Genomic DNA, 24,042 nt, shown 5'->3' with positions numbered 1-24,042 from the left:
GTGTTGCCATATCTATTATATATATATATATATATTTATATTTTGAAAGCGAATTAAAATGAACAATAAAAGAGGATTATACCCCAAATACATGAACTATAATTTTGTTCATTCCCTTCTATTCATAAATTATGGTATTGGATTGGCCAGGGTTATTTTTTTGAAGCGCGGCCAAAGACCGCCGGTGCAAATAAGAAATCTAAACAAAAAAAAAAGTAATGTTAAAGAGAGTATATCACTTTCTTTAAACTGCAATTTTTATTAAGGATAATTATAATAACAGTGAAAATTTTGAAAATTTGGTATATGAATAAATATGGCGTAAATATATAGCAAATCAGCATCATGATCGATTTGTGAAATTATCAGATGCAATAAAACATACGTTTAAGCCATAAAACCTTTTTCTTTTATTAAAATGGAAAATTTAGTTCATAATATTTTGTAGAGGGTAATAGGTTTTCTTATTTATTTTAATTGCTTTCATTCGTTTGGATGTAACGAAAATTGTGTAAAAATAAAATGCTTATTTAAAGCAAATATTTAAATATTTAATATAAAATAAATATGCAGAAACATTGTAGTGAAGTGTTAGTGTATAATAAGTGCATAATATAAAAGAAAATAGCCATACATCGAGAAATTGTTAAATAAAATTTGTGAAATTTTCGACTTAAAATGCAAATATCTTGAAAACTATAAGTTTCCGGCGACAATAATTATATATATTCGTGATCAGGAGAATCTCCTCTATCCAACCATACCCCTCTTAACCCTTAAATCGTTGGATGCTAAACTAAAGTTTTCCCATATCTTCCTTCCAGAAAGTCGGTGAAGAAGTAATAGTAATAATATTAAGAACATGAGTTTTGGTCATCTGATTTTCCTGATAGGATCCATAAGATCCATGCACCCCTACAATGGAAAACTTTCTGCCAAATAAAATTAATTTTATATGAAATTAATAAAGTGATACATTAAATATTATGTATTAAGATCTTTCTTTAAATAAGGTTCCAGAATGTTTAAGAACTACTGAGGCTTATGCTAATAAAATATTGAAATAATATTAACCCTTAAAAGCCTGATAGCTCCAATTAATTCAAAAGTTGGGTAATTGTTGGCTACAAACAATATAAAAAATACGAGTTTTCTTAAAAATGATTCTTTTGTTGGTCATTTGAGAAACCACTAGGTGCTCATTTTAAGAATATACTTTTACAAAAATCCATATTTTATTGAAATTCGATTAAAATTATTAGAAAACTGATAAAAGATACATTAGTTAATATGGAAATTTTGCTGTGACGATAAATAAAGAGATATACCACAGTTTATGCAATAAATTTGCATACGTGCATACTGGTTCCTCGAAGGACCATTTAAGTTTTATTTCAAAAAATTTAAATTTAAATTTGCAAAATTTTTATCAATATTTAAATCAAATTAAATTGTGATGAAGATTTCAAATTTCCATCACAAATTAATTCCTATTATTTTTGCACTAGTCACTTAAATGTACAAAATTTACCTTGAAATTATTTTTTCGATGCACTCTTACTAAATTAAAAACGTAAATGACAGCAAAGCTCACGCACACGTGGCGACTGAACTAAAAGTTTACGGATATATCCAAGCAATATGTCACGTGATGCAATATTTAAAAATGCAATTTATACATGAAAATTTTACAAAAATAGTGGTGGTTGCCAGGCGTTTAAGGGTAAAACGTATTTATTTACCCACAAGAGTCACGTTGTGTATTGGATCTCTTTCTATAACAAGTGCATTTTTCATACTTTTGCAACATATTATAGAATAGTTTTGATCACCTAACGGTTGTTTGTAATACCTAACTAACCGAGATAGGTATAGAGTTATATACATATGTATAGAAAAACCATGATGAGAAAACGAGTTGATAACTTGCCTGTGCAAGCGACAATTATTGGCCTCATAAAGGCATGCGTCAACCCTCGCCTTGGCCTCTACTACCTTTTTAAAGGAGGAATGGCGACTCTGGGTGGGAACCCAATCAACATGGAGAAACAAAAAAAAAAATACAACAAAAAACAAACACAAACAAAAACCCTGACAGGAAGGAGACCATGTTAGTTAAAGGAACGTCGAAACCGACACCCAGATTCGTTCCGGGAGAGGCGCACTGCGTTTAGGGCGTCGAAACTGTCACTAAATAAAGGTAGTGGAATGACCGCTACCCCAATAATTGAAAGACAGCAGGACCTTCGTGGAACGTTAGGTCGGGAGTAGTCAGTGGGAACCCGCCGGCAAGTAACGTATGTAGTGTCTTCATACTCGGCGGAATCGCCCACAGGGCCTCTACAGGGGCAAAACAACACCAGCTAGGAAGCAGATATCAGACCGCCGCTTGGCAGTCAAAATCGTGGCGCGCTACGGTATTAATTTGAATAAATTCTGGATCTAAATAGTTTTATTATAGTCAGGCAACTTTTATTCTGTCGCGACATATTTCCACAAAGTATATTAGTTTTGTTCACATAACGGTTGTTTCTAATTTAAGATAGATATAGAGTTATGGTATAAACATTAAGTCTAGTAAAATTCCGGATGCCTGCCTATTTGCTCTTGCAAGCGATAACCTGAGTAAAAATTGATGAAACTTGATACACCTGTTCCTTGGAATTAACAGAAGGTGGATATTACAAATGCTCGAAATCGGACCGTCGCCACGTCTACAAAAGGCCATTAAACTAAAAAATTCTGTAATTAAACTGCAAACAGGTACGGCATATCGCTTTACTTCAAAGTATGTCATCTACCTTCTAAAAATGGTCAAAATTCGCTCGAGTGTGGGCCTCAGTGCCTATGGCTAACTTTTTATCGATATCAATCATGGATATATCTCAATGAAATTCTGAAGTAATCTCTTACTGGCAATGGCGTGGCGCGGTCACGAAAATGAATTAAAGGGGTTAATATTTACCCTAGACTCCAAATACCTAATATAGGTATATAACTTCCGGTTGATTTTTTCCGTATTTAAGTATATCGAGCAATCAAAGATATGTCTTAGCAAACTTAAGTGAAATTGTAACTTTGTATATATGTACTTTAGTTTGGTGCCGAAATTAGGGGAAATTGATTTACGTATTACTCCAACCCCAATAATCATAAAAACGATTATAATATGTCTAACGACGCACCTAGGCCTATGGGAGGCCCATTGTGATACCACCGGGTCCACTGTTCCCTCACTCTATCGTCCTGAAAATATTTCTCCGAAAATTGCGATAGTATAAAATGTTCGAAAACATCCGAATTTAGCCTTTCTTGCCTTGTGAAATATTCGTCTCATTCTTATTGTACATCTTTAACATTCATGAAAAGTATATATTAATTTATTTCATAGTCTGAAGTTTGAGTTTCTAACACCGTCACTACCGGTTAACGTCAATCAGCGGCTATATTTTATTACTATAAGCAACGTACTTGTTAAAAGAATTGTACTTATACCCGCGAACTGACAGAGTGGAAATCTGACATGCAATGTCTGTTGTTTGAAGTTGCACATTGTCAGCTATTTCTATTCTACGCGCGTTCAAGTTGCAGGTTCATTGTAAAATTTACTTTAGACAAACTGGCAACAGATTATATGTATACATATATACAGTAACTAAGAAGACTTAATGATACTATTGAGTGTTTCGTAACGCAGAATGTATTGACCGCAATTATATATTATGTTTTTACCCACATCTGTTTATAAATTGCCGTAAATTGAAAAGTAACACAATTTCATAACAATAGAAATATATTAAACACTGGATTAGTTACAATATATTTACAAATTAAACTGTTTTACACTTACTAACTATTTTTTATATTTGAAAACACCAAGTTAAATTGTTAGAAATTTTTAATTACTTACCCTAATAATAGAACATTTCTTTTTTGGTGTAAATGCTTTTCATTATAATTCATAATGTCAATTTAAAGCACCCGATATTATCAACGTAAACAAAGCAGAGCGCTGAAAACCAATGCAAACTGTATATTCTGCGTCCACAATATCAGTTATCGTGTTTTGCTCGTTTTTCCAAAGCAGATACTAAATATCATATTCATTCAACAGGCAGTTGCATGAGCTGTACTAACAATGATAACGCTTCATTCGACCCGCCATTGAAAAGAGGCGTATCGAATATTACTCATTAGTAAACTACGAAAGAACAATGCGAAAAGTCACAATAATAAAGAAAAAAACATAACAACGATAATTTTTACGACGAAAAAGTATATGAATGTTTCTATGCATATAAACAAGCAATACAGTGTATATGGAAGTTGTCGCCTTTGTATTTATGTTTCACTGCTTACTGTCAAGCGATTTGTCATTCCACTGTTGTCCCTGCACTTGTCTTTTTTGTTGTACATACTATTACGTCGCACTTGACGACATGTAGCACATATAATTTATTAACAAAATTATCGCTTAAACAAGCCATTCCGGCACGCCTATCAACAAGCAACCATACTATATTTTCGGATGTAAATTTTATATTATCGTTGAGGCCCTATGTTCCGCCTAGGAACTCTGGGAAAAGCATGTTCACACTAATATAATTTATTATACAATATATTAAGTATATATTTGACAGCTAAACTACCCACTATAAATTTGATAATTCTATTACATGAAAATTAGTTTTGTTTCAATATTATCCCTCAAACTATTATCACTAACTTTTTTTTATCTATAATTCAAATTACAACGAATTATATACCACGTGTTTGACATAGTTATTTTAAACTTTTAAATTCATATTTTCAAATGACCATCAGAATTGTTGATATAACCAACATCATTGCGAAAGATCTATATTCAATTTATGAATATGCAATGCGGATGAAAACATTCTTAGATCTTATCACATAATTTAATGACTTACATCATTAAAAGATAAAAAAGAATTTAAATACACATAAAAAATAATTTACTAATCAAAATTACTAGAACTAAAAAATATGATTTCAGTCGCAAATACAATTTGGTATAAAGTTGCCCACAGTGTTTGTACTGCAATATTTTTTGTAAGGAATCTATAACATAAAAATGTATACAGAAATACGAGTATAATTGAATATATATTTTTGAAACATAAGCTTTCTATTTTTTTCTTATTATCAGACAGAACATTCAAAAATCGTTTCCAACTATCTGAAAAAATATAGACCATTTTGTAGAGCAGTATATTTTTTTTAAAAACTATGAGTTTTCCGATTTCTTATGATTTTTTTTCACGGAGTTATAAAATTAATTTTAAAAAAAGTTTGCCTTAAAATAAGGGGAGGTTTATGTTTAATTATAAAACGAGATATTTTTCAAGTAGTCGGAAGCGAGATTTGAATTTTTCTATATGGTAATAAAAAAAAATAGAAAGCTGTAAGGCGGAAAACCTTCCCGTTACAATTAAGAGCTCATATTTGGTCCTTCTTTCTTAGAGGTGCCTAAGAACCTATTTTTCAGAGTACCATACGAAAAAACATTCATTACATACATTCAACATACCCACCCTAATACATTCCTACAGTGGGAGAGGGTTAGAGGTGATTCCATCGGGCCCGAAGTATTCGAAGGGGCCCGTATTTCTTTAAAAATTAACTTTATATTTAAAATTAGTTAGTAAATATTAGAATTCTTTTGATAAGCTGTTAATTCGAACATTTATTTAAACGTTGTGATTACCGATAAAGTAACATTTTTCCACTTTTGTAGATTAACCGGCAAAGGTATTGCCGCATTAATTTGACATAAATACAAAACATAAAAGTAATATGAGCGAGAAATATGTAGGAGCGCAAAATCAAATCCAACGTAAAAATAAGTATGCAGTTCTTTCGCTCCGTGGTGCTCACATTCTGAATTTGGCTGGAGTCGACTCGGCTGAATGCTGTCCTCGAGCAATAACTTTTTTTGATGTCGTTCAAAAATGTTTCAATATTTTCAGTAGCAGCACACAACGTTGAGAAATTCTGAAATCCAAAATACCTAATTCACTTCACTGTCTTTCTAATCGAAGGTGGTCTGACAGAATCGATGCCGTCGATGTATCTGATAAGTTGTCCAATGAAGCTTTTAACCTCAGGCACGTTTACGATGCAAATTTTGAAACCCGTCATACTCCATTCATCATAATGGCATCAATATTTGAAAATTAGGAAAACTTTTCTTAAATATTTGCATCGCTTTGAGAATATATTGCACTTTACCCGTTTCAAGGGTAAAAAATTTTCATCGAACATGCTCATCATTGGGCAGGATTTCAAGACTAGCTACTCTTTTCCTATTGGCAAAATTAGCCACTAAGTTAAATTTACAGACTATTATCAATGCATTCGCTGCCGCCAAAGCTCACTTCTAAGTTCCAAATATTTGAAGATTGGAGGATTTCAAACCGCATATTTAAAAACTTAATCGTGATAGTCCACAGATTTTTCATTACTTAGATCGATAAATAATTGTTTGAAGGAGATGTTTCTTTTCAAATTCGTACAAAAGAAATTTGTTCACTACGTCGTATTTGACTTATTCTTCAAAAATATTGAAATAGTATAAGGGAAGATAGTTAATAAAATTTATAAAGTATTAGAAACACTACTGAAAAGAGGGGGCTCCGACCTTTTTACCCCTGGGCATAATAGGAAAAAAATATACGTTGATAACTTCCTCAGAACATCGTTTAATTCAATATTTTAGGAGCAGTAGACAAGGGTCCATCACTAACATGCGAATTGAAGTTGCTCTTTGCATCCAGCGTCATTAAACCACTATCACAACATTGGTTGGATAAATAAAAAACCACTTAGAATTCATGTAACTAACAAGATAGAATTTGTATTTGAAGTGGACAGTGTTTAAAATTCAAATTAGATTTACTTTAGAGTGGTAAACTAGAATTCGATTGATGAACTAATATGTTCTTGATTGGAATCTCATGTTTTATTTTTTGAGAAATATTTTTTAAAAATAATTTCTCGAGAAATTCTCTAGCATTACAGATAAGAGAAAATCCCTTATCTAATCACTCTCTAGTCGATAGCAAACTTTATCATTTATCAAATAGGTGGCCTTTCAGATGAATTTTGAACAACAATGAAAATTAGAAGAATTCATTATATAACCCAAAATATTTCATAAGTAAAAAAAAAATATATAATTATACGCATAATACCTGATTGGTAGCGCTATTTTCCAGCTTCTCGATTAGACATACTTATATTTTCAAGTAGAGGATGGAATAAAACTGTTGCTAATTGGAATCCAGTATAAGCCTTTCCGAAAGATTACTTTTTATTGCATGTGATACATTTGTATCCTAAAATAGAAATTTTAAAACAACAAAAATCTACTTATGTATATATATACACACATGACGTCTTGTCTGTCATATATATTGAAAGAAGAAACTTAAAATCTACTTTTCAACATGTCTTCAACAACTGCACAAGTATGTTGCATAAAAAGCAGAATACAGGAATGTTGAAAGTTGAAAGTTGGCCCCCAGAAATGAGAGGGGTTAAGTTAGCATGGTGGAGGGAAATGAAAAGGAAAGGTGACTACGGATCAGAAATCATAGGCCCTATATTTGGTTGTAAATAGTGAGGATCGATCAGAAGTCATGACATATCGGCTCATGTCGCATTATAGTTGGAAGTTGTCTCATCCTTCAGAAAACCGGTAATATCTTATTTGAAAAGAAGGTAGGAGTCTGGGGTATTCTTATAAAATCTAATAAGATTTTGTATAAGGCGAGTGGCATTATTGCATTGGCTAAACATATATATGTATGTGCATAGTATGTACCTATATGTATTTATATGTGAAAAACTGCATATGCGCCAACATTTGCTCAAATAGGTTTTGCATGAATGTATACAGTGAGACTTGGTTATTTGCTGTAAAAGAGCAAAACAACTGAATATAATAATAATTTAGGGGTTACTTTTCTCGACGTTCTCCTTTCGATTAAGCACAATAGTGGTGGTTGGGTGCGTCGATAGGAATAATAACTTGAGTCAAGCCGATATTTGCGTAGTTGAATATACATAGGTATACGCACTGGACGTTAGGCCAGAAATTTAAAAAATTAACCCAAGTATACTCGTAGCATATACACACATACATACATACATAAATATATGTAATTTAAATTAAATTGCAGATTTAGATATAAAGCAAAATAACCACTTAACATCAAATTATATTACTGTATGATTTTCTTGAATATTTAACGCTACATTTTGAGGTATGAAATATTTCTGATGAACAGGTGCATAAAGGAGCGACTGCAATTTGAAAGCGAACTATTTTAAAGAGATATATAGAATTCTGAAGAGAATTATTAAAGAGAGTGGAGAAGTGCAGTTTTTACTCACTTACACTACGATAGTAGAGCGCCACTTACACATTCTCAATCGCACGCACACTTTCAAGTGAAAGAGCACTAATATGTGCGTTAGTATTTGTGAGTACGGTCGTCGGCGACAGTTTGGTGTATGTTTACATTCTTAAAGTATAACTTTTTTATTTGTGGGCAACCATCGAATTATTTATATATTTTTATTGAAAAAGTAAAAAAAAATTGTATATATATTGCAAATGTAACACAACTGTTTGGTACAATCAGTTTAATACTCGTTTGAAGCACTAATATTATAGAAAAAAAAAAAAAAAATTGTCTATGATATATTTGACCAATACTATTTTGATTTAAAAACGTTTAACATAGATTTTGTAATTTTTTGGTTACTCATACATACGAATTTATGACTCGTAAAAGCAAATATTTGGTTTAAAATGATGAAAGTCGCTAACAGAATTATCTGTGAAGTGAACGTCCTATGTTTAATAGCAATTAACTTTTGCATAGCTTATTTATTGTCCCAGACATCGACTGAAGTCGAATGGCTACAATAGACATTTGCCTTTTATCCAAAAATTAATTAGAAGAATTTCAGATTTTGTTATTCTATAAAATTAGCTACCTTATAATAAGAATTTGCATTCAATATCTTCTAATTCTAACACCAATATCGATGAAATTTAGACTTCAAATAATTTTTTTACAACAACAAAATGCAATAATTGCTCAATAGTGAGAAACAAATATTGAGCTACATATTTTTATTAACAATAATTTAGACCTGCTCCAAAGCACATCACATATTTCGGAGTTTAAAAACACATGTATGTTACTTCGTAAATATGTATGTACATATAAGTATGTAAATACGTATACAGTATTATTCATTATCCGTTCTTTAAATGTACATAAATCATGAAAATGGGCAATACTTTCATTCCACCGACTTGAACATATTTCGAATTAAGAATTCTTAATTATATATTCCTTTTTTTTTCTTTTGGTATTTAGTTAAGACACACCTACTAAGGTTTCTGTCTACACTACTGACTATCAAAATTTACTCGCTTTTTTACATTCGTTAAGTTTTTCAATACTCTCGTTAACTTTTTTGCAACTTGTGCCGTTTTGTGTGTGTTTTAACCCTTATAAATGAACAATTGTGTTCTTGGGTACATATTTGTAAACACAATTCTTGAATAAATATGGACATCTAGACGTCACAAGCTAATTTTCATTGGCACTGTTGAGTTGGCACACACTGTCGTATTTTCTAATTGGAACTATAATGGCGTCGCACAACTCTACATCCTGTTCTTTCACACATGTTTGAAATTCATTCCATTTCATTCTCACTCAGCCCAGTCCCATGGCTTGGTATAAATATATATTGTGGCCGCTGCCATGGCAACGGTACAATGGCTTCGATGTCGAAACCTCTTTTGCTCTAGCTTGCTGTATTTCATTCATTTACCTGACATTGTTGCATGCGCACCAGCCCTTGTCACTGACTGCTCACTTTATAACTGTGTGGCATTCTCGTGGTAACAATGATTCGTGAAGGCGTAACGTAGTTTTTATATGAAATCGATGGAGACCTTAAGTACCGCCGGCTAGTGATAACTGAAACGGTGAACGAATCAGCGTCTGAACCTCTGCGATGTCTCTCCGCGAGTTGAGTGCGCAAACGCCAGTATAGGACCAAAGTTGTATCGAAATGAAATATCAGCACTCATCCCTCAGCATTTAAAAGCTGTTCCATTTATTTTTTAGAAAAAGAACAACATTCATTTTCCAGTGACAGAACTGCAACAAACCCGATTTTCACTCGCTAGCAGTTCTTAACGTTTCACAACCGTTTGGTTACGTTTGGTATGAATGAAAACTCACAAATTATTTAATTAAATTCAAGTAATCACCGATCCAGCAATGTACAACGGCTTGATTAGAATATTGACTATTGTAACCCCCCATTTGCCCTGACCCATGAGCAATCTGATTGCTGTCAGTCACAATTGCAGAATGCGCAAAGCTCGAATCTTATATTCTCGTTTTCTCTTGGTTCTCACCAAATCTACTTGCTCTTATATCATGGCTAACAAAATCAATACACACATACTCAAACTAGCTCACAGCCGTATTAAACTACTTTTTTTACATGATTTGCTTATTACATTTCAGTTACTGAATTCTCTGCACACTTTTATATATACGAACAAAAAGATATAAAAACATGCAAATGTGTAGTCAACGGAAAATATTTTGAAAAATTCTAAAATATCTATCAGAAAAAATGTTTCTGTTAAAAGTATTTTCAAGGTTTCTGTTAAATATACATATATATTATATTTATTTGAATTAGTGTACCGTTTATTTTTTTTAAGCAATTTACTAATAGTAATGTTTTAAAGGTCAGTTAGAAAACTAAAATTTTTACCATAATTATAATTTTGCAATTAACGGCATTATGTAACAGTGGCAATGATCAGATTTTATCCATCTGCAATGTCAGTCTCTTCAGAGAGACAGGGGATACGTGTACTTCATTATATCATGATATCGCTTTTTTTGTTTAAGTTATCTGAAATCAACTCAACTCGTACTAATTTATTTTAATAGGATATTTACCTCGATTCGTTTAAGATGTTCCGTTAAGTGAGCAGAACTAATACACTGGGAGACAGTAGTTTTGTTTTATAAAGTTTCTTACCCGATTTCTTCTGTAGCCAGTTTTTCTCTAGCAGCTCTAGTTTTCGAAATATGAACATATTATATTTTTAGCTGCTCAATGTGTTAAATGTAGTTTGGAGACTTTTTATTCCCTAAGCAATTTTTCACAATCCAAATAAATTCAATCCATGCAGATTTCTCCTTATCTGTCATACAATCAGTAAAATGATGGTCCTTTATTAGTTCCCTAATTTGAGGACCGCACAAAAACAAGCTGTGCTCAATTTCGGAAATATTTGACCGATATATATTCAAAACATTCCCCATCTCTGTTTAGAGCTTTTACAATCTGTTTTATCAGACCTAACTTTATATGAAGAGGAGATCCCTGGCTACTAGAGGGGGCTACTAGAGGGGCATTCATGACATTCATACTACCCGATACAAAATTCACTCTCAAAGGCCAAACTTTTTAGTCCTGTGTTCTGTCTTGGCTCGGCTATTCCATAAGCACATAAATCAGGGGTATTTGATATATCCTCCTTGTTGATCCAAAAGAAAAATTACCGTTTTAAGATCGGCACATATTAGCCACTTATGTTCTATGTATTTTATTTCCTCCATCACAAATAGACTGTTTTTATAGAATCACATGCATTACAAGGCAAACATATAGTCACGACAAACCGCACCAAAACTGCTAGAAAGAAACTAAAATTTGATTTGAAACCTGCAACTTCAAATTAGTAAAAAACAGTTTAGAAACTTCCTAAAACAAAAAAGTTTAATTTTGTTTGCCAATGCTATACTTAGGGCAGCATATTAATACAACAATTATTAAAGGCATGTAAATCACAATAATTATTAATTCGACTTTTTTTCAAAAACTTTTACACACATCTTATCTGTTAAGAGCATAGTATTATATTATATATCAGTATTATATCTCAACAAAATTTTTTCGATTTTTCAATCTATGGCAGGTACAAAGCAAATCTTTAATGACTGTTCATTCTATTGATATTTATGCATGACTACATCTATACGTATATACATGTGTAAATATTTATGAAAATTAAATATCAGTTATTATTTTTTATATGTAAGTGTATGAAACTATTCTGTGGGTGTAAAGATTTTGTTTCTATTAGGACTAGAAAATTATGGCAAAAAAAGCTTACAAACAAAATTTTATATTGCCACACCTTTTATTATGATCGGTACCGAAAGTTGCTTGTGAACAACATTGGGCAAAGGTGGTATACAAAAATTATAAAACTAATATTTTAATTTCATGAGAAAAAGCTTTATTTAAATTGTTTCATTTATTATTTTTTTATGTGTGAAAACTTAAAAAACAGTCTTCTTGTTGTTGTAGCAAAGACGAACACGACACTTAAGGTATTTAGGCAATGGAATCCCAGATTTGCATAGTCTACAACGTCCGTTTCACCAAACGTCCCGTTTCGATCGTAGTGTTTCGTATTAGCAGGTGGTGGGTAAACTTTTACTCTTTCGAGCCACTCCTGGAAACACTGTTGTTAAGCTCCCAGGATCGGAATTTGGCGACATCTGTTTTATTAATGTTTGACTCCGGGAATGTAGCACTTGCGATTTCAAGTTGAAATTTAATGAGTGGAATGTGCTTTACTTATATCAAACAACCGCACACATATTAAATTACGATTGATTTCACATATATTGGCATAAAGCCCACTTCCTTTGTTTTTCCATTCAGAATATCAAATCAATTCACAACTTCCAATGCAATTCTTTCACACAGTGCCGGTTTAAAATAGACCAATTTTTGAAAATAGAACTTAAAGTTTTGTTGCTTTGAAACATTGTTGATTAAATAAATTACTTTGTCTAAAGAAGTACCCAGGCCATAAGATAAACAGATCCTCCCACAAAGAAGACAAAATCATATACTATTCCATGTTCCTGCGCGTGCGAACATTTTCATCCACCACTCCAAGCTGTTTAGGAGCAAGGATGGATTAAAAGCATTTAAAAAATACCTGTAAGACGCAGAAGCAATTGCCGTTTATATTGATAAAATAAATGTAAATAAACTGAGTTTCGCAAATACTATCTATGTCTCTTTGTTAATGACGTTGTCCATTCAAGCGACAGCTTATGTTAATACATAGATTTCTCAAACCTGGTACACGTGTTCTCTGATAATCTGACGACTTCCATATAATTCGACTATTGACACATCTACAAAGACTATTACGCCATGAGCTTTGAATTTTACTACAAAGTTAATATCAACCCTAAGGACCATTCCTTTAGATCTATTAAATTTAGATAGCTCCGTTTGCTATTTTAACATAGTATATACAGTGGGAAGCACAAATGAGTACAAGTTTGTGCATTTAAAAATATTTTTTTCTTTTAGTTCATGTTCAATTATAAACAAAATTGCTAACAATACAAGAAAGAAAATAACGAATTCTTAAGGAAAAAACAAATAAAACTGAAACAACTCGCATGTACTCAAGTTTGCACCTTTCAGAAATTTTCAGAAAATATATAATTTCTAATATTAAGTCCATAACCCTTTATTACATAAAACACTTTTTTTACATAGTTTGGCATACTTTCCACCAAATTCTGTAAAATTTCATTTGGAATTTAATTTCCATTTCTGCTGTATCCGCTGCCAAATCTCATCAAGATTCATTGGGGTTGATCGGCATTTTCCTAACCTTCTTTTCACGATTGACCTCAAATTTTCAATCAGATTGAAGTTAGAACATTGGGCTGCCCACTGAATCAGTGAGAAATTTTGTACGGCAAGCCATTACTTCACGATTTTGGAGGTATGGTTTGGGTCGCCATCTATTGAAGTTTGACTTCTTCTTTAAGATAAGGCTGCTCTCCACAAAACCGGGTATATGGGTCTGCAAAATATGCAGATAGTCTCTTTACTCGTTATTACATCAATTTTTTGCAAAGGTACAACATACCACCATGTGAAGCAACCACATACCATGACGGCCCCTTCTTCACTGTTTCATGGTTCCTTTGGATGGTCACCATAGGGTGTTGCTAGAAATAATGTTTTCCATGGGACGATGGGCAATGTCGCGATTAGCTCTTCTTGCAATCCATCTACTAACAGGTTTTTTTATTTCTATAAATGCGTTCTTTGGTGTCAAGTGCTTGTTCCTTTTCATATGTCTTATCATGAGAAGTGCGTCTGCATCCGTCAAAACTTTTTTGAGGCCCCTGGCTTGTGCTTTGGGGACAATAGGTCGCTTTTCTGCACTCTTATGATCACTGGTGGACTTTTTTCATGCTCTTTAGCTATAGTTCCTGTGGAAGATCCCGTTCTTGTCATGGCTATAATACTGTCTTCAATGTGTGGTAATAGCTTCTTTATTATTTTAAAGAGCTATGAAGTTAATGTATTTTTGTGCACCTCACTATATAATTTGGCAAGTGAGACATCTTAAAAAACCCATATGAGAATTAATCGCTTATTTATCAATATCTCACAATAAAGATGGATAGATTTTGTTCACGCCTTCCTCTATTTACTTGTAGAAGAAACTTTTCTGACACCGCCCATAGTTTCACACATCTTACTATCATACTCACGTCTTACTAATACTAATTTCTCACTACATTGTTGATTATTGAACGCAACAATGGAAACGAAACGGCACATACCTTAGACAAGAAATACAAGTAGGAACACTTAATTGACCGAAACAGTTTGAGTATGAAGACTAAATGAATGCTGCACTGACATAGGATAATAAAAATAAAATAAAAAGCCTTTTGCTCTAAAATTATATACAATACGGATTTCGACACCTTTAACGATGTTAAACTAAGCGAATTTTACTTTTTTACGCGAATAAAATACGAAAATGCCGAAACAAGTGGGTGGTTACTTAGGTGGCTGTATGCTTATTTTTTTCTATTTATCTTCTAATATGTATATACATAGCATGTTTGTACGCAAAGTCGCAATCAGTTTAGACCCTACAGCATTCTTGAACGATTTAATAATGTGTGTGTGTATTGTGGGTAAACTAAATGTGTTTTAATACGAGTTTAATGTCATCATAATTTTCCACTCACAGTTATCGAAATATATCGAGCAATGGTGGTGCACAAAGTGGCACAATGTTGCGTGAATTTCAAAAACTACCTCCGGTTTGATATTTTTCAGCATAGCACTACATTTTGAAGGAATTTCGAATCGATGCATCAATGCGTGCTACTTCTTATATAATATGCCGAAAACAATGTTTATATTTAAGCACTTGACGGTAAAATAAAAATAAAAGGTCAGTTTGTTGACGATTCCTTTAAGACAAATTTTCAGGAAATTCGTATATTTCGTGTGCAGAAAATAAATTAACCAAACGGGAACAGACTACAAATGTTGCGACAGTGAATAAAAAATACTCGTAAGATACAAATCATCACTTTCTAACAGGGTATTTTTTAAAGGATGACTAATAGGAAACGTTGAAGCAGCTCGAGACTACTATGTACGTAATCACTTGAAGCTTTTGCAAAGTCAAAGCTTCCTCTATTCATTCATTTCTTTCATTTGTATAACCCTTTAAAATTGTTATTCCATATTCACAACTGATTCAGTAGAGGAGAGTTTACACAAATAGTTATGAACATACATATTTATAATTTAACAAATCTATGTAGCACTTTTTGGAACAGCTTCAAATTTAAAAATTTAATTAATGTCAAAGTTCTTGATAGATTTAGTTAATTAGGAGCTTCATATACGAGGTGTGTTCAGTAAATATCGAGAATTTTAAAATTTCACGGGATTAGAAAATTATTAAAACTTTTTTATTATATTGATATACCTACATGCATGCACCTGAAGTGTGATAGGCTGTAGTTATTGGTTACTTTGTCTGTAGCAGCTGCTAAGGTGATGGATAAAATAAAGACGATTGAGCCTTAGTTTCAACGTCATATCCGTAAATTCATGCTCCGTAACCTTTTATAACACGTTTCAGTTAGTCTGCTTCGTCATTGATTTCATTTAGAAATTCCCCTTATTTTTTTAAACACACCTCGTATATACTTTATTGTGCTTTTGCAAACTAATTCTTAGGGTATAACGAATATTTTCATGCTCTCCGTATTGTGTTTGTACTATCAATTACATACATACATTCTACATTTAGCGTATGCATAACTTATATCTCATATTATATAGAATATTATTATTACACCTACTGTAGATGAGATATATAATATATCATGGGTAATTTGATATATCTACAATACTTATTTATAAGCAATTACGGTACAGTTTCTGCCAATTGGTATATTAATGTAAGCAACTGAAATTAATTTAATATTAATTTAAAAGTTTCAAATGCTTTTTTTAATTGTATATAAATTAATAAAACAGCAAGCAAGATTTCCATTATATCTACGGTATACCAACGTCATGAATGAATTTTTCTTCGGGTCATCCATATGTTTTGGAATTATGCACCGCTAAATAAAACTTGTGATTCTTCACAGCATGTAAACTGAATACTGGGTGATATGCATATATAAATATAAAGGGTGATCCATTTCGAGGTGACCTAATTTTTTAAAGTGTTGTACAAAAAACGGAAAATTCGAATGTATTGGGGAATTTTTATTATCATTCGAAAAAAAATTGTTGGCATTTATTTTTTGAAGATTATCTCTTTCAAATCTTGGCCGTGACTACGCTTCAGATGGCCCATCCGTTGAGTCCAATTTTAGATGACTCGGTCGAATATTTCGACTGGTACCTGGCGAATGACACGCGTGTATTGTTCGAAGGCCTCAATCGAGATGGGATTTTCCGCATAGACTTTAGACTTTACATACCCCACAGGAAAAATTCTAACGGCGACCTTGGTGGCCAATCGACCGGCCCAAAACGTGAAATTAACTGCTCACCGAAGTGTTCTCTCAATAAATCCATTGATTGATGCGATGTGTGGGAAGTGGCGCCGTCTTATTGAAGCCAAATTTCGCCGAGATCACGAGCTTCGATTTCAGGCATCATCGGTTATCATGGCGCGATAACGGTTCTATTGACGGTAACGTTCTCACCGGCATCATTTGTGAAGAAATATGGACCAATGCTAGCCGCTATTTTTTCTGGATGAAATGTCAGCTCTTTAGTATCTTTAGGTTGCTCTTCGTCCCAAATGCGGCAATTTTGCTTGTTTGAGCCAGAAATGGGCCTCATCGCTGAACAAAATTTGGCTCAAAAAAGTCGGAATTTTCAAGAGCCCATAAAAGTCGCTTGGGAAGGTCGATGTATATATATGTGTATATATATTGATAAATAATTCACCCTGGGGCCATAAAAAGAGTATAATAGTTTTGCTCACCTAACGGTTGTTTGTATCACCTAAAAATAATTGAGTATATATAAATGATCACGATGACGAGACGAATTAAAATCTGTGTGACTGTCTATCCGTCAATCCGTGCAAGCGATAACTTGAGTAAAAATAAACATCTTGATGAAAATTGAGGACGTATAATTGATTCGTAGATGGGCGTAATAGAACCACGCACACAAAACTCCATTAATCGAAAAACTATAAAATAGATAATATGATTATAACCCCGTCATCTCCCCATTTAACGTTTTTGTTAGAAACTACAAAAAGCTAAATAAATCAATAACTTAATGCTTTAGAGACATAAAATTTTACACCCGAGATGGTATGGGAGAGCTTTAAAGAAGCCGCGGTCAAAACCGAATAGTATGCGTGGCACCGCTTTCATTTAAATTTTGCAAAAATTTTGCACAATTGTGGTGTTTTATCTTACACCCAAAAAATTTCGAAATCGAATCATAACTGTTCAAGCCTCCACATACAGAATATATGGACAAAAGTGCGTTTGGCTGACTTTTTGCCGAAAATATCGGTCAATCTGTGAAATATATTATTGAGCTTCAGGTAAAATGTTTCTTTTATAGTAATATACCCTTGTGTCAAAAATCGGTTGAATCGGATTAATACTTTCCCTAGCCCCCATATACTAAATATAAAGATTTTGTTACTTTCAGTTGACTTCATACCACATACAAGTATAATATATTGGCCAATATGCTACTTATTTTAATGAAATTGGGAAAGCGTGTTTTTCTAGTAACAGTGTATATTTGTGCCTAAAATGGATAAAATCGGGCTGAGACTTGTCTTAGCCCTCATGTAACTGATATTCAGGATTTTAAAACGTGAAATATACTTGTATTTATATATTTATAAAATTACTTGATAATAAGTTCTCAAATATACCTGAGCAATGCCAAAGTTAATGCAATCAGCCCTTCCATGATTTTAGTATAATTTTCGCTGACGAGAAGTAAAATATAGAAATAAACCGAAAGGAGCCTATGACCTCCAAAATAATATACCAAATTTGATTGTAATCCATTCACGATTTCGGCGATATTTCATTATTAGGATAATGAAGAGCAATTTATAATGAGCATCAGCTGTCAGCTTTTTATACTCTATTTGAACTCGTAAGTGAAAAGAAACCATATTCATTATTACAATACAGTTGAAAATCTCATACAAAATTTTATCAATCACTCTTGAATTATTTCACTCTTTCAAATGGCCTTCATAAATAAAAATTAAAAACGAGTTATTTTCTATGCCCGCTCCTTAATGTGCTCTAACTGTAATATAATATTAGTGATGGGAAGCAATCTGCCTGTGCCTTAGTTGTTCCTCAGATTTAGTTTGTGGAAGGCCACAGTTAGAATTAGAGCGAAACAAATGGTAGCGACAGGATTTCCAGTAAGTATATGATTAAAACTGTGTTACCATTTTTGGTGCTACAATTGCTTTAAATGCCTCGCGTTACGGCAACACTGCCAAACATATAATATTTTTAATCACCTTAAGTAAAACATTTGCTGACGATTGTAGAGACCTCACATTTTTCTATATTCGAGGTCATCTAAGAATTGACAGCAAATTGCCCAGCTACGTATTTGGTTCATTTTAATGTTTTTTACACAACTGAGCAACAATGAAAGTGAATTGTATTCGATATTCTCAAAAAAACTGCCCATTGTTTGTTAAACTTGAAAGTAATTAGTTGTAAAAGTATAAGCGCTTATACTTTCTAACTACTTTCTATCTACTATATTCCAGGTTTGATTATTAGACGATTATTATAAGATAATGCACAGGAAAGGAAATATTTTACACATGGGCAAAATTCTATGTCAGATATGATAAATAAATACTTAAACTGTGTGATGGATAAATAAGAAACCTATATATCTCAAATTAGAAACAGAAATATATTTCTATTCGCCTAAACATGGTAAACCTCCTTAGGTGTCAAACGGTTAATATTCAGCTATTTCTTACTGTATAAAATTTTATATACAATTTATATAGCCACAGTTTCATTAACCAGATGATATAGATGTTGTTAGCTGAAATTTGTTTCTTTTATTGTTGTTAAAGATAAATTGAGCTGTAGAAAAAAATTGATCCTTATCTTAGAGTACAAACCTTAGTTGTCATACTGAGAAAACATTTCTTTCAATCGTTCTCAAAGTGTATACTATTTCTATTAACAATGGAAGAAGTTTATTTCGTGTTTTCATCAAACTTTGTTTCCTGATTTAAAAAACACCATTTATGCAAAGCAATGGCTTGAGAACTATTACGGCAAATCTGCCACAGCATATTCAACGGTCAGTTACCGCGTTTTTTTGAAAATCGGCCAAAAAGACAATGGTATCCGACTAACACAAGACGCAATAACAATCTGTTTTTGGATCAGTTTGCAATGGGTGAAACATGGATATGTCATTACGCATCAGATGTTCAAATCGTTACGTACCATCCGCTGAAAGGTTACTGCCCAGTGTAAGTCGAAAAACCACCGAAATCACATCCGGCTGCGGAAAGGTTTTCTATCGAGTTTTTTAGAACTTGTCATAATAATTGGCGGTTATCAGACAATTATTCCTAAAACGATTTAATATCTTGTTCAAAAATGTATAGTAACAAGTAAGGAAGTTCTAAGTTCGGATGTAATCAAACATTTTTTACTCTCGCAACTTGCAAGAATCAAAGTCCGGGAAATTATTTCAGGTGTTGGCAAAATTTTATATTAAAGCAAGTATTGATCCGATTCAACCCATTTTTGACACAAAGACATGCTATTATCGAGAGTTTCATTTATTTATTTTATTATATAAATTTCAATTATATACCTTACACATTGACCGAAAATCAATCATACCTAGGGGCTTGAACAGTTTTGGTTCGATTTAGACATTTTTTGTCCACAGGGCGGCATATTTTAAACGCATTATTTACGCAAAGATTTACACGGATACAATCATTGTTGCTTGATTAGCATAGTGGTAAGTGAAAGAATCAGGTGGAATTTAAAGTGGTGTTATATGGGATATAGGCGTGGTTATAATCCGATTTCGCACTATACATACAAATATAAGAGGAATGTTATGTATCGAATTTGATTGAAATCGGTTAAGCAGATTCCAAGATATGGATTGTCACCTAAAAGTGGGCAGTGCGACGCCAATGTCTAATTTTGAACGCGGTTCTTATAAAGTCATCTCATACCATCTTGATTTATCGCGCTTTTAGTAGTTTTTAACAGTTCCGTTATATGGGGAGTGGTCGGGGTTGTCACCCGATTTCGCCCATCTTCACACTGTAAATAGAAGTGCTAAAAACATTTGTTCTCAGTGAATTTTGTTATTATAGCTTTAGCGACTTAGAAGATATGCACATCAAACCTTTTAGGGGGAGGGACCATGGCCACTTTTAAAAAAAATTTACCTGCAGATGCCCCTCCCTAATGTGATCCTGTGTACCAAATAACAGTCTTGTATCTTATTGCAGAGCTTAGTTATGGCAATTTATTTGTTTTTGATTAATGGCGTTTTGTGGTCATGGCAGTGGTCCGATTACACCCATCTGCAGTACCAACCGTCTTACGGTACCAAGAAATATGTCTACCAAGTTTCATAAAGATATCTCAATTTTTACTCAAGTTACAGCTTGCACGGACGGACAGACGGACAGACAGTCACCCGAATTTCATCTCGTCTCTTCATCCTGATCATTTATATATACATAATCCTATATCTAACTCGATTAGTTTTAGGTGATACAAACAACCGTTAGGTGAACAAAACTATAATACTCTGTAGCAACAAAAACAAATATCATTTTTTAAACAAGGCATCCGAAAATAACACCGCAAATTTATACTTCCATTGTACAAGAAATATTTACTATGTATTTGTCATAACGAACATATCATAACTTTTTTTTTTTGTAAATAGAGGCATTTTGACAACTTCATGACTGCGGAAACATTATTGTTAAATTTTAGCATTCTTCATCGCCTCAGTGAAGAGTTCTACAATTAACATTACTTTAGTGCAAAAGCGATGTTCAACTTTATTAAAAACAAAAATAAACTTCGAATTCATCACGTGTAATTAAATTTAACGTTCTCAATAAGCAAATTATAGTTTAACGAAAATATGGAATTTAATCCGTATTTCCAAAAATGTTCCACTATATTCAAGAAATTTATAGTATTGACCCTATATTAAACAAGTATATGATAAATATGTATTATTAAACCATAAACATATTAACTTACTTAGAATACAGGAGGAACCCGCTGATCACCGTAAGTATTCAACAAAAATATACTACTGAATAAACTGAACTATAAGAGTCGCTACAGATGAATAATTTTTAATAATATTGTTTTTGCGATTAATATCGCTAAAAGTTGCAAAATACCATAAATTTTATAATATCTGCTACACTAAAATGATTTTGTTTATACACAAAGTGCAATACTCCGCATAGTTAAATAGAGAAATCACACAAACAATTGATCCACAGTATACTAGTATACCGTTAGAGTTGTAACGTAGTTGCTAAGATGGACAATTTATCTGTTTTATAGAACTATTTAATTATTACAAATTATTATAATGACACCTCATTTCGGAATATCAAGGACAAATTTTAATAATTTAGATGATCTTGATTTAATTAAGCTTCAGCAACTGCTTTTTTTTATACTTATCACATTATAGAAGGCAAAGACCACAATTGGTAGTTCCATATTACACTACGTTGGCAAATCGGAGACACATTTATTGTATTTCTCCTTACAAACTATTATATGATAAAAAAATATAAATATGTATCCTGGTAATTTTTAAAAGTAAAATTTAAATGATTTGAATCTTGATTATGGTAGGCATGCTTCGAAATATGCTCCCCATACATGACACAGAACATGAAGCACACACTTGAAATACATTAAAATGGTATGTATTATTTGCAGAAAGCTTCTCAGTCTTTTTGGTCGTGTACGTGATTTTACTTACACAAACAAACAAGCATAAGGTAACATATACTTGAAAATAACCAGAATATGTGGACATATTTGTATACTATATAATATAATAGTACATATCAACAAATGAGTATGCACTCCGGGTGCTAAAAATATAATTTGTCGCTTTTCTTCTGATTTTACTTGGATTTCACTATCGCCGTCGAATAGCATGTTCTACAACGTAGTAGTAAATTACATTTTCTTACATCTCATAAAAAGTCTTAAATATATTTTACTTAAATCAAGAATTCTGTAAATTACTTTCATAAAAACTCCATATGTTTGGCACGTACTCACTCGCAATTCAACGTATTATTTTCATATAACTTGTTATATTGTACCTCCTCGGCTTAACGATAAAGTAAGTTGTCTACTATTTGTATGTGGATGCGATAACAACATATACATGTATACTTTGCATAAATAGTAAAACAGCTGTCTACTTTATCACGCCCACGTCGTACGTGAGTAACTTGGTACATCACTAAGGTTTCTATTATATATATATATACAGTACTATATACTTCTAATAGCAATATTATGCCAATATTTCAGTCTCTTACAAGCAAAATATTGTTCTTAACACAAATTGGTTTTCCTGTTCTAAATTATACTGAAATTTTTCTTAAACCCCCGAATTATTAGTTTTACAATTTTTTATTTTATCGAGAACAGAACGAAATATGTATGTAGATATGTTTTAGAGATATTCAAAACATAACATGTATTAAAACCTTAACATAACTTTAAATTATTTGATATTCATGTCTGTCCATGTAACTATATGCATTAAACTTGGCACATGATTGAATCCGATAAATGTCAGGCATGATATACTAGAATTCCGGCGCCTTACTTATGTCTATAGGCAAATTCAATGAGTTCAGCTTTATGTATAATTTATTCTACAACACATTGAGCAGAGTATACTAGTTTGGTTCGCCTAAGGGGAGTTTGTAACACCTAAACATAACGAAGAAACGAATGTTATGTATAATATATCAAAATGACAGCCGAGCGTACAGTTTTGATACAAACGCTCATTGTTCCCACGCTTGAAGAGTTAGGGTTCGAGTTCGATAATTTTTGAACCCGAGATGGCATACCTAGAAGACACTACCAGTGTGCAAAGTCTTGTTTCGATAAGGGCATTGCCTCTCGATTTATAAACTGTAAAACGAAAGTATCAGAGGGAATTTTGAAAATTTACGGGCGTGGTCGTGATGCGATTTAGTAATTTTTACATTGTAAAAAAGAAAGTCTGTATAATATGTAGCACCAAATTTTGATAAAATCGGTCGAGGGGTTCCTAAAATATACGATTTCAAGTAAAGTTGGGCGGTGCAAAGCCATTGTCCAATTTTTATACCGGCTCCAATGAAGCGATTTCCGATTTCATCCGTTTTCACGCAGAATGAGGAAGTGCTTGCAAAACTTATTTCCTGTGAGTTTGGTTTAAGTTAATTTACATAATTGTTTGTAAGAAACCACTTTATATATATTATTGTTTATAAATATCTATTATATATATAAT

At 32.5% G+C, this 24,042-nt stretch overlaps 1 long non-coding RNA gene across 3 annotated transcripts in view; it reads right to left on the bottom strand.

The window, feature by feature from the left end:
• Nucleotides 1-24,042, bottom strand: part of LOC138859019 (uncharacterized) — a 209,338-nt gene that overhangs the window by 131,393 nt on the left and 53,903 nt on the right. Inside the window, exon 1 of one of the 3 annotated variants that reach the window (XR_011398055.1) lies at nucleotides 9,880-10,404. The exons of 1 other annotated variant lie outside the window; for it this stretch is intronic. This is a non-coding gene — a long non-coding RNA (uncharacterized lncRNA). Of the gene's footprint in view, nucleotides 1-3,910; nucleotides 4,212-9,879; nucleotides 10,405-24,042 lie in introns of those variants that run through there. One more of the 3 variants, XR_011398056.1, reaches the window with a different exon arrangement.

The sequence above is a fragment of the Bactrocera oleae genome, chromosome 2 (assembly GCF_042242935.1).
Source record: "Bactrocera oleae isolate idBacOlea1 chromosome 2, idBacOlea1, whole genome shotgun sequence".
In the NCBI taxonomy this organism is placed as follows: Eukaryota; Metazoa; Arthropoda; class Insecta; order Diptera; family Tephritidae; genus Bactrocera; species Bactrocera oleae.
The sequence above is the reverse complement of the archived record's forward strand: the minus strand, read 5'-3'. Positions and strand labels throughout refer to the sequence as shown.